Source organism: Phalangium opilio, unplaced genomic scaffold (assembly GCF_054372755.1).
Source record: "Phalangium opilio isolate 3A_F unplaced genomic scaffold, DU_Popi_V2 ptg000101l_1, whole genome shotgun sequence".
NCBI lineage: Eukaryota > Metazoa > Arthropoda > Arachnida > Opiliones > Phalangiidae > Phalangium > Phalangium opilio.
In genome coordinates this window covers 2,797,429-2,811,162 of record NW_028324204.1, presented here as the reverse complement: position 1 = coordinate 2,811,162, position 13,734 = coordinate 2,797,429, and the positions used below count along the sequence as shown (strand labels likewise).

The following is a 13,734-nucleotide window of genomic DNA, read 5'->3' as shown; positions in this document are numbered from 1 at the left end:
TACTCTTCTTAAACGTCACCATACCGACTAGCGCGAGAGAGTCCGGTAATCAATTGGCAAAAAATAAGTTGGAATTTTCTAGACGGTAGCCAAGCCTACTTCAAACCACCACAGTTCCAACTGTCGGATAAATGTCGGTTACTAAACGGCCTAAGAATAACTTTGCTTTTAAATTTACTCTTCTTAAACGTCACCATACCGACTAGCGCAAGAAAGTCGGTAATCAATTGGCAAAAAATAAGTTGGAATTTTCTAGACGGTAGGCAAGCCTACTTTAAACCATCTCAATTCCAACTGTCAGATAGATATCGGCATTGCCAACTATAAGAAGTAGTCGGCTTTATGAGTCGGAAAAGTGTCGGAATAAGCATGGTACAGCCGACTGGACCGTAAACCGACTATTCGACCTTTAACCGACTGTTATGCGGAAGGCTTGTGCTACTGGGGCAGTCATTCAAATCGTACAAATCGTTCAAATCATTTCCAAATCCTTCAAATCACATAAATCGAATCGAAATCATCGTAAAATCGTGAAAATCACTCCCAAATCATTCAAATCGGCTCCAAATCAGCAAATCAGTCAAATAATTCTTAAATCTTTGAAATCATCAAAATCGAGAAAGATTTCAAATCTCGTACGCTCTCATGAGTAATGACGGCCCCCTCGGGTGGCGTCCTTTACGATTCCGCATACTGTATGACCTAAACGCTGAGGATGGTGGGAGGACTTCAGTGCCGTAAGTGTGGCACAGAGGCAACGTTAATACGATATAGGATGGGGTTGCCACTTCATCCGTCACTACTTCTAGTTTAAATACTGAAATATTAATTTTCCCGTCCTTATTGAAAATTCCTCAAATTCGACTGGTTTTTACAAAAAGTACTTTAATGCTTCAAGTTTATAAAACAGGTCGAAAAACGATCGAAAAGAGATGTATTCCTCACATTGGCAACACTGCCCGAAATTTCTGCCGAACGGCTTAACTGTATGAGAAGGGGTTAAAACTGATTCACCGAAAAACACGATTTATTTTTCTTCCTTATGCGCTCGCGTTAATCACATGACGTCACTATGTTTATATCGTATGCACTTAGAGACTGTTTTGAACACGTTTAAACCCTGGCGTTTCGGTTTATGCCCATTTTACTATATGTTTAAATTTTAAAAGTGTTTTCAAAAGACTTTCACTGCGTTGATGTGTTTAGTTTTCATATGTTTAGCTATTAAACCCATTGATACTAGTTGGTGTTTAGTTTTCGCACGTCAAATCTAGGGGTTTAGATTTTCAGCATGTTTAAATCAAATGGATGTGCTCAAAACCTATACGTTGTTTTTTCTGTGTAATCTTTTTATTTGGTCTTTCTTTTGCCGTTTCATCAGATCGCTCTCCTTCACCTTCTAAAATACTCTTCGACTTTGGCCTTTTTGTACCTCTCTTTGCTTCCTACCCCACTATTTCTATAAGTGGAAGATCAGGTCTGTGTTTTTGACGCAGCCTGTTATACTCCGCAATGGCTCGTCCATCTGCCATAATTTTATCCTGGTCTAATTGCAAGAGATGAAGACCTACCAAGGAAGTCACTCGCGATAGAGCAACGTACGCCATGCCAGTTCCAAATAAATTTGATCCCAAATCCATAATTACGCATTTTAAACTCATTCCCTGGCTTTGTGTATAGTAATGACGTATGCCAAAATTACCGGAAATTGCGTTCGTTTCACGTATAAATTGGTCATTAGCAAGAACTTGACGCTCATTTTCTCGACTAAAAAGTCGGGCTTATTTTTCTCGTCGCTTGGTTCCCCATCTACCCTGCTACGGGTACCAGTAATGTTCCCACTGTCGTTATTTTGGAATCATGCCCACGGTGCCGTTAATAACACCTTCTTCAAAATTTATGTTTCTCCTAACAATTACTCGAGATCCAACGCAGAGATTAAGCTTGCTCTCTAGACCTCCAGTTTTGGAAGGCACATTGTCTAACATTTTGAGTCGCCTGACAACGTTTTTGGTTCGTCTTTTTAAAGGGAGAGTGAAAAAGGGATTTTTGATTTTCAAAGTGTGGGATTATGATTTGTCTATAACTGTGCAATGCGAATGTACAACGCACGTGTTTATGAACGCACTTAGAGTGAAAAGGGAAAAATTGTGTTAAAATGATATATTTCATTAATTGGGGATTTTAAAGGGGAAAGGCTTATGATCTATCTCCAACAGTATATTGCGGATGCACTGTGAAAATATTAATGAACATACAGTAATATCTGTAGTAAGCATTCAGTTAAATAGGCCTCGTTCGTCTCCACCTACTCCTAAGAGTCCCGTTAGTAGGACGACCGTGCCTAGTGTCTCAACAGCGCCTAAATGGAAACTTTCCTTGTCGAAGTATCGTTTGAGAATGTCAGAAAATGTTAGCAAGATTGGCGGTTGTGGTATCAATAAGAATAACGATGGTTCAACGGACGATGGTGATAGTTGCAAAATGTTTCCCAATTTACAATCGTCTTCGACATTTTCATTGGCACTTTTCTTCTCAGATAGTGCATCTCCAATTTTGAAGAGGCAACTTCCTTCACTGTAAAAAACACGAGTCCAATCACTGTTTCAAAGTAATCCAAGTTTTCCGATATCATATTTACAAAGGCCACGTGATGTTGCCGAAAAGGGACATCGGGTGTGTCGGTGTGGGCTACGCTTGTTCCCTGTTCCCCATCCACAAGTACACCCGGGCGGTCTACTTGGATTTATACAGTGGAGACGCCAACCCCAGAAGCGGCAATATTTGGTGAAGGAGAGTGACAGCATATGTGAAAAAACCCTTATTAATAAGCACATCATTGTTTGTGAAAATAACATTGCAAATAATAGCTCGATTCTTAGAACTTCTACCGTTGTTGATCCTTCCACGGACAAATCGAGTGATGTATGTTTAATACCACGACCAAATGCGCGCAAATCTTGTTCAAAGTGAAGAAATGTTGAGCCTAGGAGAAAGAAGGCCTGACTTGGTTGAACTACTTCCCATCGCTTCCGCGTTGTTAGAAATTCAAACCGTAGCCGAAATTGTAGTCGTGTCAGAAGATTTTAAATTCGCAACGTTTTCTTGCGTTGTCAGTCCGGGATACGTTAATCCTAGTGCTAGCGTTTGTTCAAACGTAGACCTTTCACCCGAAACTGTTGTTCTCGTTTCCTCCGAACCAATTTGCAAAAACATTGAAGAGGATATCATTGATTAATAATTGCATCACTCCACCTTTTTTCAAAACAAATCGAGACGAAATACTTTTATATAATCTTCGTTTAACAAATTTTGGTATGTTAATATGTTTGAATAATAGTTAACCGATCCCCGAGCCCTACCCTAGCTACAGTCTTTAGCTCACTTGATCGCGCTACCGACGCTATTGAGAGCTACTGAGATTGGTGGAGGTACGGGGACGTGACATCAATATTGGCTGACCAACTTCCAATATGGTCGCAAAAATAATATTTCTTATGCTTCTTTTCTTTTTCTTTTTAATTATATTTCTATTTTGGTAATATCCTATTTTCTCGTGATACAAATAACATCGAGAGTTTAGTTTCAACGTATTTATCATATAAATAAAGTCTTGAAAATATTTTCAATAACTATTTACTTCCAATTTCGTTCGAACCAGTGTCTCTGAATGAAATTCGAGTGTTTTCACTGAAACTATCATTATTTTGGATTTTTGGATATATTTCGATACGTTGAAACAGACCTGCCATTAAATTTTCATGTAATTTAAATCAATAGAACAGAAGATATTGCCCAAAAAACCTCATGGCCTTCCATAATTTTAGCCTCATTTGAATTTCCCGCTTTTATAAAGCGAGCAGGTTGTGTGATCGATTGGGCTATGCAACAGCGGAATGGTTAGAGCAGGTATAAGGGAGTTGAGATGGATTGGCAATAATGATGGGCGACCTGCGGCACCGTATCTCCCCCAATGTACCTCACGCACGCCCCTACCCTTCGGATGGCGATTGCTAAGCGCTGCCGCGTAGCGCCATTTTATTTGTATGAGAACTAGCTTCTATTTTTAAGATAGAGGGAGCGCCCTTTACAATTTCGTCCAGTACGACCCTACCTAACCGCCGAGGATGCTGGGAGGACTACGGTGCCGTAGGTGGGGGTACACAGGCAACGCTATAGGTATGGGGGTTTCCACTCCATTCTTCTCTCCTTCAAGGTTAGAGTGGGAATATCTTTTCTTCCTTGCTGTGAGTCATCCGAAGGGGAGACTCAGTGTTATAAAGGAGAAATGAAAAAACGAAGCAGATCCCGGTCGACTAGAGGGCTTCTCCCACACGTGACGGGTCCCAACCATCCCCAGACGCGCGCTCTGCCCAGGGTTCTTATAGAAAACATCGTACCCTATAGTCTCTATAAGTGAATGCATGCGCGACATAGACTGTAGGCTGGCTGTCTATACGGGAGGGGGGGTTAGTGCTAAATGGGGAAAGACAGTACCGTGGCTGCGTTCAAGAGAGAAAAACTCAGCCTAGTTTTTTTTTTGGAATTTTATCTTGGGAAAGTCAACGAAGTAAATGGGCGGGAGGGAGGCGCGTTGGATTTGAATGCCGACTGAAGTTTTCAGGCGAGCTAAGTAAACGTTACTTTATTGCGTAGTTATAAATCTAGACACATTATTGATGTTTCAGCCCATGATTATAAAAGAATTATTAGTGGTAAATTAATCTAAGTTACTTTCAGAAGAGTTTTGAGGTGGAATTCATAAACGTCGGACGCAACGCAATTTAGTACAGGCAAAGGCAGTGCGTCGTGCGCAAAAGGCGGAAGTTTGCGCACGACGCCCTGCCTTTGCCTATACTAAATTGTGTTGCGTCCGACGTTTATGAATTCCAACTTTAGTCCAATAACTTTTGAAATAAATTAATTGTTACTGAATGAGGTTTGGCCTTGGTTCTTTGGGAGCTCTTGAAAACTCAAGTGGCTCTAAGTATATAATTTGGCAAAAGTGGCAATTATTAGTTTTAGACCTATATGCAATCATACACAATAGATTATCCGAGGGGTCCGACATTCCCAAAAAAGCGTACTGGATTTCGCGATTTCGCCAAAGATTTCGTGATTTCTTCTTTGATTTCGTGATTTCATCTTTGATTTCGTGATCTCATCTTTTATTTCGTGATTTCATCTTTGATTTCGTGATTTCATCTTTGATTTCGTTATATCACCTTTGATTTCGTGATTTCATCTTTGATTGCATGATTTCATCTTTGATTTCGTGATTTCATCTTTGATTTCGTGATTTCATCTTTGATTTCGTGATTTCATCTTTGATTTCGTGATTTCATCTTTGATGTCGTGATTTCATCTTTGATTTCGTGATTTCATTTTTGATTTCGTGATTTCATCTTTGGTTTCGTAATTTCATCAAAGATTTCGCGATTTTGCGAGAAGCGTATGCGATTTGGTGCAAATGTTGAACCCCTCGAAATTATAACTCTAATAAAACTGCTACATGGGAAATGACAATGGAAACGATATTAATTTACCTTGCATTCTGACATACATATTTTTGGGATGTACCTATGTCACTAGAAAATCCACAATATGGTTTCCTACTTATAGTTATTCATACATATATCTTATCTTTTAGCTACCAAGATCATTTTATAAGTCCTGCAGTGGATGAGTTTTGGATTGAGACCCAGAAGGAAACATTTGAGGAACTGGCCAATAAGAACCTTATTGTGGCTGGACACGGCAGAAATGATTCCCCGGGACATTCTTCTATGTATCTCAGTTATACAATGGCTGATACGGAAACACATAAAATACTGTCAGTTAAAACTCGGGATGTAAGGCATGCAGATGGGAAGAGTGTCAACATGGAAATTATGGGTTTCGAACTAGCAGCTGCGGAAGTTCATGAATTAGGTCAAAAATCAAACACGAAAGTGGTGGAGACAAAAACGGATTTATGGGATAAGAACGTCGGATCGTAGCTTTAGCCTCTAGTACCATCCTCGCATACTTTATTGAGAAACTTCGTCTGCTTATATTTTGACTCCACCCACAAATTCGATCTCTAGAAGTAGCTATATATACAGAATTTGTGGGTGGAATCAAAATATAAGCAGACGAAGTTTCTCAATAAAGTATGCGAGGATGGGGAGTGAATTCGCTAACTCCGACGTTCTTATCCCATAAATCCGTTTTTGGTGGAGATAGTAACTGACGCGCATTGCCAAATAAAAAAATTATTAGGTATTTATTTTTGGAATTTAGTTTTCTTTGGCTTTTTTAGTTAACTATTACTGAATTTATATTTAGCAACAAGGGCTGGAATATACAAGAATGTAAAACATTCCTGGGATATATGGCATGCGTCTAAAAATCTGCTTAAGAAACTAATGGAGAAATCCAAGAAGAAAGGTTTTGTGTCAATGGCCCATTGGGCACCATTAATCCGAAACCACTTTTGGTTTTGTGCACGGGAATGTAATGGAGACGTTAGTGCGATGCGTTATTTGTGGCTGTCCTTATTGAAACACATCTGTAACATCCATGAATGGAATTTGCCATTGGGATTTGGTGCCCCCACTTGTTGTATGCATGAGGATCTAACACCTGAACAAATTGAACAGCACCAATGGTTAGAATCCAAATGTGAACAATTTAAAGAAATTAGGACTATTGTGACACAGAAATATGTTCTAAATAACTTAAGTTATTACGCAAATTTTAGGTAAGTTTTGTGGAAAAAAAAAACTTTCTGTTACATATCATTGTATGTAAAATTTCATATACTGTTGTAGGCACAATGGATTTCTGGAAACGTATCATAGTATGATACTAAAATACGCAAGTAAACGTTTTGCTTTCAGGTAAGGGTAACATAATTAAATTAGATGTATTTGTGAAATATAATTATCTATCAATATTATAGCTATAAAATATATGACATGAGAGTTAAGTTAGCAGCAATTGATCGCAATCACCATACTGGCCGTGCTAAAGCCAGATCAAAAGATGGATCACAGCAGTAAGCATTTTTCGAGGAGATATCCGCGTGGATTGTATGTGCTTTGATTTCGCGTCATGTATAAACATGAACCGGATCATAAACCAACTGGAATGGTCAGGGAAAAATATTTTGAAGGGAAGTTGAAAGTCTGGATAACAGTATCAGGGTGACCAGAAAATGTGTTGCCTAGGATTTTATCAGAGCCCCAAAATTCGCGTAGCTCGCTCCGGAACTTACATAAAATTAAATTCGAACAAAATAGTTTGCTTATATTTATAACAACAACTACTCTTTCAAAAGTGATAGTTCTATTGTGAATATGTTATCTCTCTTGATTTACAGGTTTTCTAAATGCTACAGCAAACGTAGTAAAGCATGGTTTACTATTCAAGTTTACGAAGCCAAGTCTTATTCATATATTTTCAGGCTTTTGTTAAAAGTATTTGAAAAACCCCATATTTTCAATGTGAGTAAATATAATTAGTGTGCCCAGAATTAGTACAGAAGAGATACAAATTGACCTCAAACATTGCAAGAGAACGAGGGGTTAGTCACTTGAATAATCGGGTGTACAAAACCGCAGAAATCGATTACTTGATTTCTAGAATACTTAGAAAATCATCAGTAATCAAAATCATTCTTGTGGGTAAATAAAGGTAATCAGAAATCTCCAATAATCACTGAAAATTACGTGAAATCTTGAGAAAATCAGAAATAATCACATGATTTTCTAGTATTCATATGTAATCACCTCGGTAATCACTCCTTTCGTGAAATAATCACACATAATCAATCGAGGAATTCGAAAATCCAAAATAAAAATTAAAATCAATGAAATAGAAATAATCACCAAAAAACCACCGGAATAATGGATTTAAACAGGCATCACGAGTAATCCGCGGCAATAACAGGAAATCAGAGAATATGAATAAAGTGCAATATACACTGGAAAAACGCTCTACAGGAACACTAACTTTCAAAATATGAAGAGCTTTATCAGAATTCTCCACCAACAATTGCAATTGTAAGAGGTTAAATAAAATCTCTAAAAACTGATGAGATTTTGCAGATGAAACGCTGTTCTCTTCCGAGGATGATGAAGACACTATCAAATGATTAAAAATATCGATGCAAATTTTGCTTTTTGATTCGAACGATTTGCTAAGTTCTAAATATCGATATCAAATGCTGTAGGAATTAACAGAGTCTAAAGCCTGTTCGAACATCGATTCAATATCGTCGGCGTTATCGGGATGAAGTGAGAAGAGCTTTAAGTAGTATTTCCATAGACGTTTATCTTCTTGGTCAGCTTCTAACGCTCTAGACATTGCGTCCAACGCTTTGTTCAAGCGATTATTGTTATTCCTACGATAAATTGAAGTGTCGATCATTTCGCATGAAACGAATATATTTCAGGGTTGCCTCTGAATTTTCAGAACCAAATTGTCTGACTTTTCCAGGTTTTCCCTGACCTTTTTCTGAGATTTTTTCCTTGACCTTTTACTGAGATTTTTCCCTGACCTTTTTCTGAAATTTTTTCCCTGACATTTTTCTGAGATTTTTCCCTGACCTTTTTCTGAGATTTTTTGCCTGACCTTTTTCTGAAATTTTTTCCCTGACCTTTTTCTCAAATTTTTCCCTGACCTTTTTCTCAATTTTTTTCCCTCACCTTTTTCTGAAAGTTTTTCCCTGACCTTTTTCTGAAAATTTTTCCCTGACCTTTATCTCAGATTTTTCCCTGACCTTTTTCTCAGATTTTTTCCCTGACCTTTTTCTGAGATTTTTTCCCTGACCTTTTTCTGGGATTTTTTCCCTGACCTTTTTCTGAGATTTTTTCCCTGACCTTTTTCTGAGATTTTTTCGCTGACCTTTTTCTGAGATTTTTTCCCTGACCTTTTTCTAAAATTTTTCCCTGACCTTTTTCTGAAATTTTTCCCTGACCTTTTTCTGAAATTTTTTCCCTGAACTTTTTTCTGAAATTTTTTCCCTGACCTTTTTCTGAAATTTTATCCCTGACCTTTTCTGAAATTTTTTCCCTGACCTTTTTCTGAGATTTTTTCCCTGACCTTTTTCTAAAATTTTTCCCTGACCTTTTTCTGAAATTTTTCCCTGACCTTTTTCTGAAATTTTTTCCCTGAACTTTTTTCTGAAATTTTTTCCCTGACCTTTTTCTGAAATTTTATCCCTGACCTTTTCTGAAATTTTTTCCCTGACCTTTTTCTGAGATTTTAAAATAAAGACATCCCCAGAAATTTTACCCACTAAAATAAAATTCCCTGACTTTGCTGAAATTTTTAAAATTACCTGACCTTTCCGGCCCATTTTTAAATTCCGTGACTTTTCCAGGTTTTCCTGACCCGTGGCAACCCTGTATTTTTAGGAACATACTCTTTAGTTTGGCTGGCTCATGTGACATTTGGCCAATTTCAACCACACTTCAATATTATTGGGTTCCGAATGAACCAATTTTTCCAAAGAGTCAACATTATTATCATTTTTGTCAACTTCAAAATATCTCTTTTCAACATAATGGTTTTGAACGTTAGTTGCCTCATCTATGTCTCTCCAAAAATGGTTCTGCTGCTCCAGAGCCAGATTTTTACCATCAAGTATCATAGGGGCATAACATTCTTTTTGAGTCTGTCGAAGTAAGTTGGTATAAATTTTCTAGCCAGAACTTTCGACGCAAAGTATGGTGCTTCTGCAAGTTGAAAGCAGTCAGGTTCGATATCTGGTTAGGCTGGGTTGGGGTCATGGTGCAAAATAACCTATATACCTAGTTTCCGTTTCAGTGAAATTTCGCAAAGAACAGCTGTGTACAATTGCTTTAGTTTTGTCATTTGGTTATTGCCACTGACTTTAAGGGTTTTCTTAATCTTCTTGCAAAATTGGGCTAAAGGGAGATAATAAGTTAAAACATACGTAGCAGGGAGCCCAGCAAAAGTTTAAATTCCTTATAGGAAAAATAGGTTTTATTGGAGAAAAAAAGCATGTGTTTTATAGGAAAATGTAGGAATGAAAATGCATGCTTATATATAAGACTATTTTGGTTTAAACTATGTAGAAAAATCTACGAAAAAAAATAACAAATTTGATTTTACTTTGAAAATTCAGAGGAACTTAATTAAATAATATAATCAGGGATGGATTTAATTTTAGACGTAGGGATGGAGAACAGAGTAATGTGGGCGCGCATCGAAGTCCCGGACCCCCTTCCACGGGACGGGAGGGGGGTATGAAAGAAGAGGCGGGTCATAGCGACAGAGGTAAAAAGGAATTACGTATTTTTTGCCGTCCCCGTCAGCAACGTCATCAAAACGTGGTTTAAGTGAGCAGCCAATAAGATAATTTAAACTTTTCGTTACGTGTTGGAGGGAGGGGCTCTATACTGGGCTACGAGAAGCACTGAAGTAAATACTAACCGTTCTCCATTCCTACTTCTAAAATTAAATCTATCCCTGATATAATATAATTTAGAAAGCCTGAGCAAACTCCGCAATTTCGGTCAAATAGATCTAGTCAAATGTCACCTCGATAAAAGAGCCAACTAAATTTTGATTAATTTGATGTTAAACTATACGCAAGCTTAATTGGACTAAGTCAAATATATAGGACACTAGCCGTTACCCGCGGCGTCGCTCGCGTGTAATAAGAACTTCCATCTAAAATGATATATAGAATGTGTAGATTTTTCTGATGACTAATATTTTTGTAGCACCCTAGGAGCGAAGTCACTCGGCGTTGCCCGTCAGCCCGTCAATTTTTTTAATTACTTTTCACGCGGACATTATTCCATAAAGAAGGGTTTTTAATTTCCGGCCGCCATTTAAAAGATGGCAACAAATAGAACCCAAAATACCATTCAGCCCGTCTATAGGTTAAAGGAAACCAGTGTACTAAATATTTGTGAAATCGGTTGAAACGCGCGGATTTTATTGCCTAGAGAATATTTTCTTACATTTCTGGGCGCCATTTTAAAAGATGGCAAAAAATCGAACCCGAAAGACCATTTAGCCCGTCTTGAGGTTAAAGCAAACCAGTGTACTAAATATTTGTGAAATCGGTTGAAACGCGAGTACTTCATTACATAGAGAATATTTTTTACATTTCTGGGCGCCATTTTTTAAGATGGCGGCGGATTGGAAAAATCTTTCTTAGTACGCGCCTACTACTTATGAGTAACGTTCCTGCAAATTTTCAGCCTTCTAGGGCAAGCGGTTTGGGCTGGGCGTTGATTATCAGTCAGTCTGTCAGTCAGTCAGGGCTTTGATTTATATAGATATAGATTATAGGACCTTTCATGAAATTATAGAATAATAACATAGGACAGGTTCAAATATATAGGATTTTATAGGAATTACAGAACCGCTAGGCTCCCTGTATGCACGAATCAAGTTTCACACTTATCCTTACCAATTTTAGCTTGAGTAACAGACGGTGAATCATTTTTGCGAACACCAGTTAATTCAGGGCAGTACGAAACAATATCCACGAGTAATTCAATTTGACATATTCTTTGTTCGTTAGTAATATGTTGATATTGGCACCCTTCATCATTGCATTTGCCGGATGCACCGTATTTGCAAATGTATTCACGTGGATTAATTTTACTATAAAATCTGTTTGAGTATCCTTCAATTTGGCAATGAGGGCTTAATCTGGGGGCAATTTTTGTTTTTTTTTTCATTTTATTTACGTTACTAATTAACGAACTACTTCTGATTAATTAAAATAGAGTACCGATAAGATTTGAGATGATATAAACAACTTTCGTAAGGAAAATCCATAGAAGTTTTAACACTTTCAATTTCACTTTCATGAGACGTAAAATCAGTCGAACTTTTCGTGATTTCGTTTTCGATTGACACTTCGTTAGTTTTAGTTTCAGTTTCAGTTATTTTCTATAATATTAGTCCTACTGTTACTAAGACAATCCCGAAACTAATATAATTAAAGTTAGAGTTCAGGTAACATGACTAGTTTCAAAAAAATCCTTATTTCCAAGACTGGTACCTGCAGTTCCCAGACCAACGCCGCGTTCAGCAGAGCTCAGCGGACTCAGCGCTAAGTCAGCGCTTTTAGCTGTGTCCTATTGAACGGATTTTGTTTTTGGACTTTGACGTCACGCTGCTCAGCGCTGAGCCAGCGCGGTCACCAAAGAAAATAGTCGGTTTTTTGGATCGCGTGACGTAAAACGCGTAGTTCTCAGCTTTGCGAAAAAACATGGAAGAATTATTACAAATAGCTCTTTCAGATTCTGGTGGGACTACCTATTTAATTGCCGTGAAACTTGCTGATCACGCGAGAATTTTAATAGATATGTTAGTCTTTCTAATTTTAATTATTAAGTTGTTCTTATTTATCTCTATAAATAGGTTTTCATACAAGTTTTGTTAAGCCTTGGTACCTTGAACGCTTTATTGCGCTTTCGTCATTATTAAAACACCGATGACTTAGAAAAAGCGTTCAGCAAGCTGTGACGTCATTATGACGACAGAGCTCACCGGTAAAAGTTTCCCAAAATCCGCTGTCTTGTTTGGTGAGCTCTGCTGAACGCAGCCCTAGTTTCATCACCGTTGAACGTTACCGAATTTTATCGTTAAAGATAAAATAGTTTGTAAAATTATGAGGGAAATAATTCTTATTCAAGCTGGCCAATGCATTAATAAAATAGGAAATAAGGTATGTTAAAGGAAAAGAACACCTTTCCTAAAATTTGGTCCTAAACGAAAGAGTATAGTTTAATTAAGATGAGAAAAATGTTAAAAAAATTTCGCTTACCCAAAATTACGAATTATGGGTAATTAAAGCAACCTAAACTCCACGAATACCGCGAATCCATTTTTAAAAATTGAAACCAAGAAGTGATGTTCCTGGTTTCTCTTCGTCTATTAGATAAAATTGAAAACCAATCTTCGCGCCGCGTTTTAGTCACGTGGCCAAACATTGCAAACGTCTGCTCGCTATCAACACACAACCGATGCAAGGCTTAACGTTGAGTGAAATTATGAAGTTTTAATTTTCAAAGATAAACAGTACTACGTGTAAAATGGGGTATTGTATAATCTCAGGATGTAAAAATATATTAGGCAAGAGCCCGTTTAGTTTTTTCCGAGTTCCCAACTTCATAAATGATCTCGAACGAGTTAAGAAATGGATTAAATACGCAAGGGAAGATGTAAAAAAATGTATAACGAAGCTTTTCAAGAATTTAAATCTGGTCATTTAACAAATGAAACACAAACAAGTTTAAAAGATCACGCATATAGAGTTTGTGAAGTTCATTTCGCTGAAGAATGCTTTGAATCAGATTTAAAACAGCGCCTAATGAACTGGAAAATACATAAGAAATTGCATCCTGAGGCATATCCAACTCTAAATTTGCCATCACATTCCGCCAATTTGCAAAGTGTAGAAGAGGTAGAAGGTAAATGCAGCTCAGGTATTCCAGGAAACACTTTTGAGTTCAAAATGCGCATCAACATCTGTTTCAACTCAAGTAGATATTGAAACAAGTTCCATAGCAGTTCAAGTTGAATGCGTAAAAAACTTTACAGAAATAGGAACTGAGACATGTACAGAGGAGGATATTCGAAAGGAGATGGAAACCCAAAAAGATTTCAATGTGCAGGTTATAACGAGAGACCATACCTACACAGTCAAACACGATCGGGATATAATTTTGCATTCAACTCCAGCGGCAGCAACTACTT

General features: G+C 37.5%; 1 long non-coding RNA gene across 1 annotated transcript; it reads left to right on the top strand.

Moving 5' to 3' along the window:
- The first annotated feature begins 6,689 nt into the window (after positions 1–6,689).
- On the top strand, positions 6,690–6,960 carry LOC149630948 (uncharacterized). The gene is made up of 3 exons (XR_016374070.1): positions 6,690–6,742; positions 6,813–6,881; positions 6,944–6,960. It is a non-coding gene; the product is annotated as an uncharacterized LOC149630948 (long non-coding RNA).
- The last annotated feature ends 6,774 nt before the right edge of the window (positions 6,961–13,734 follow it).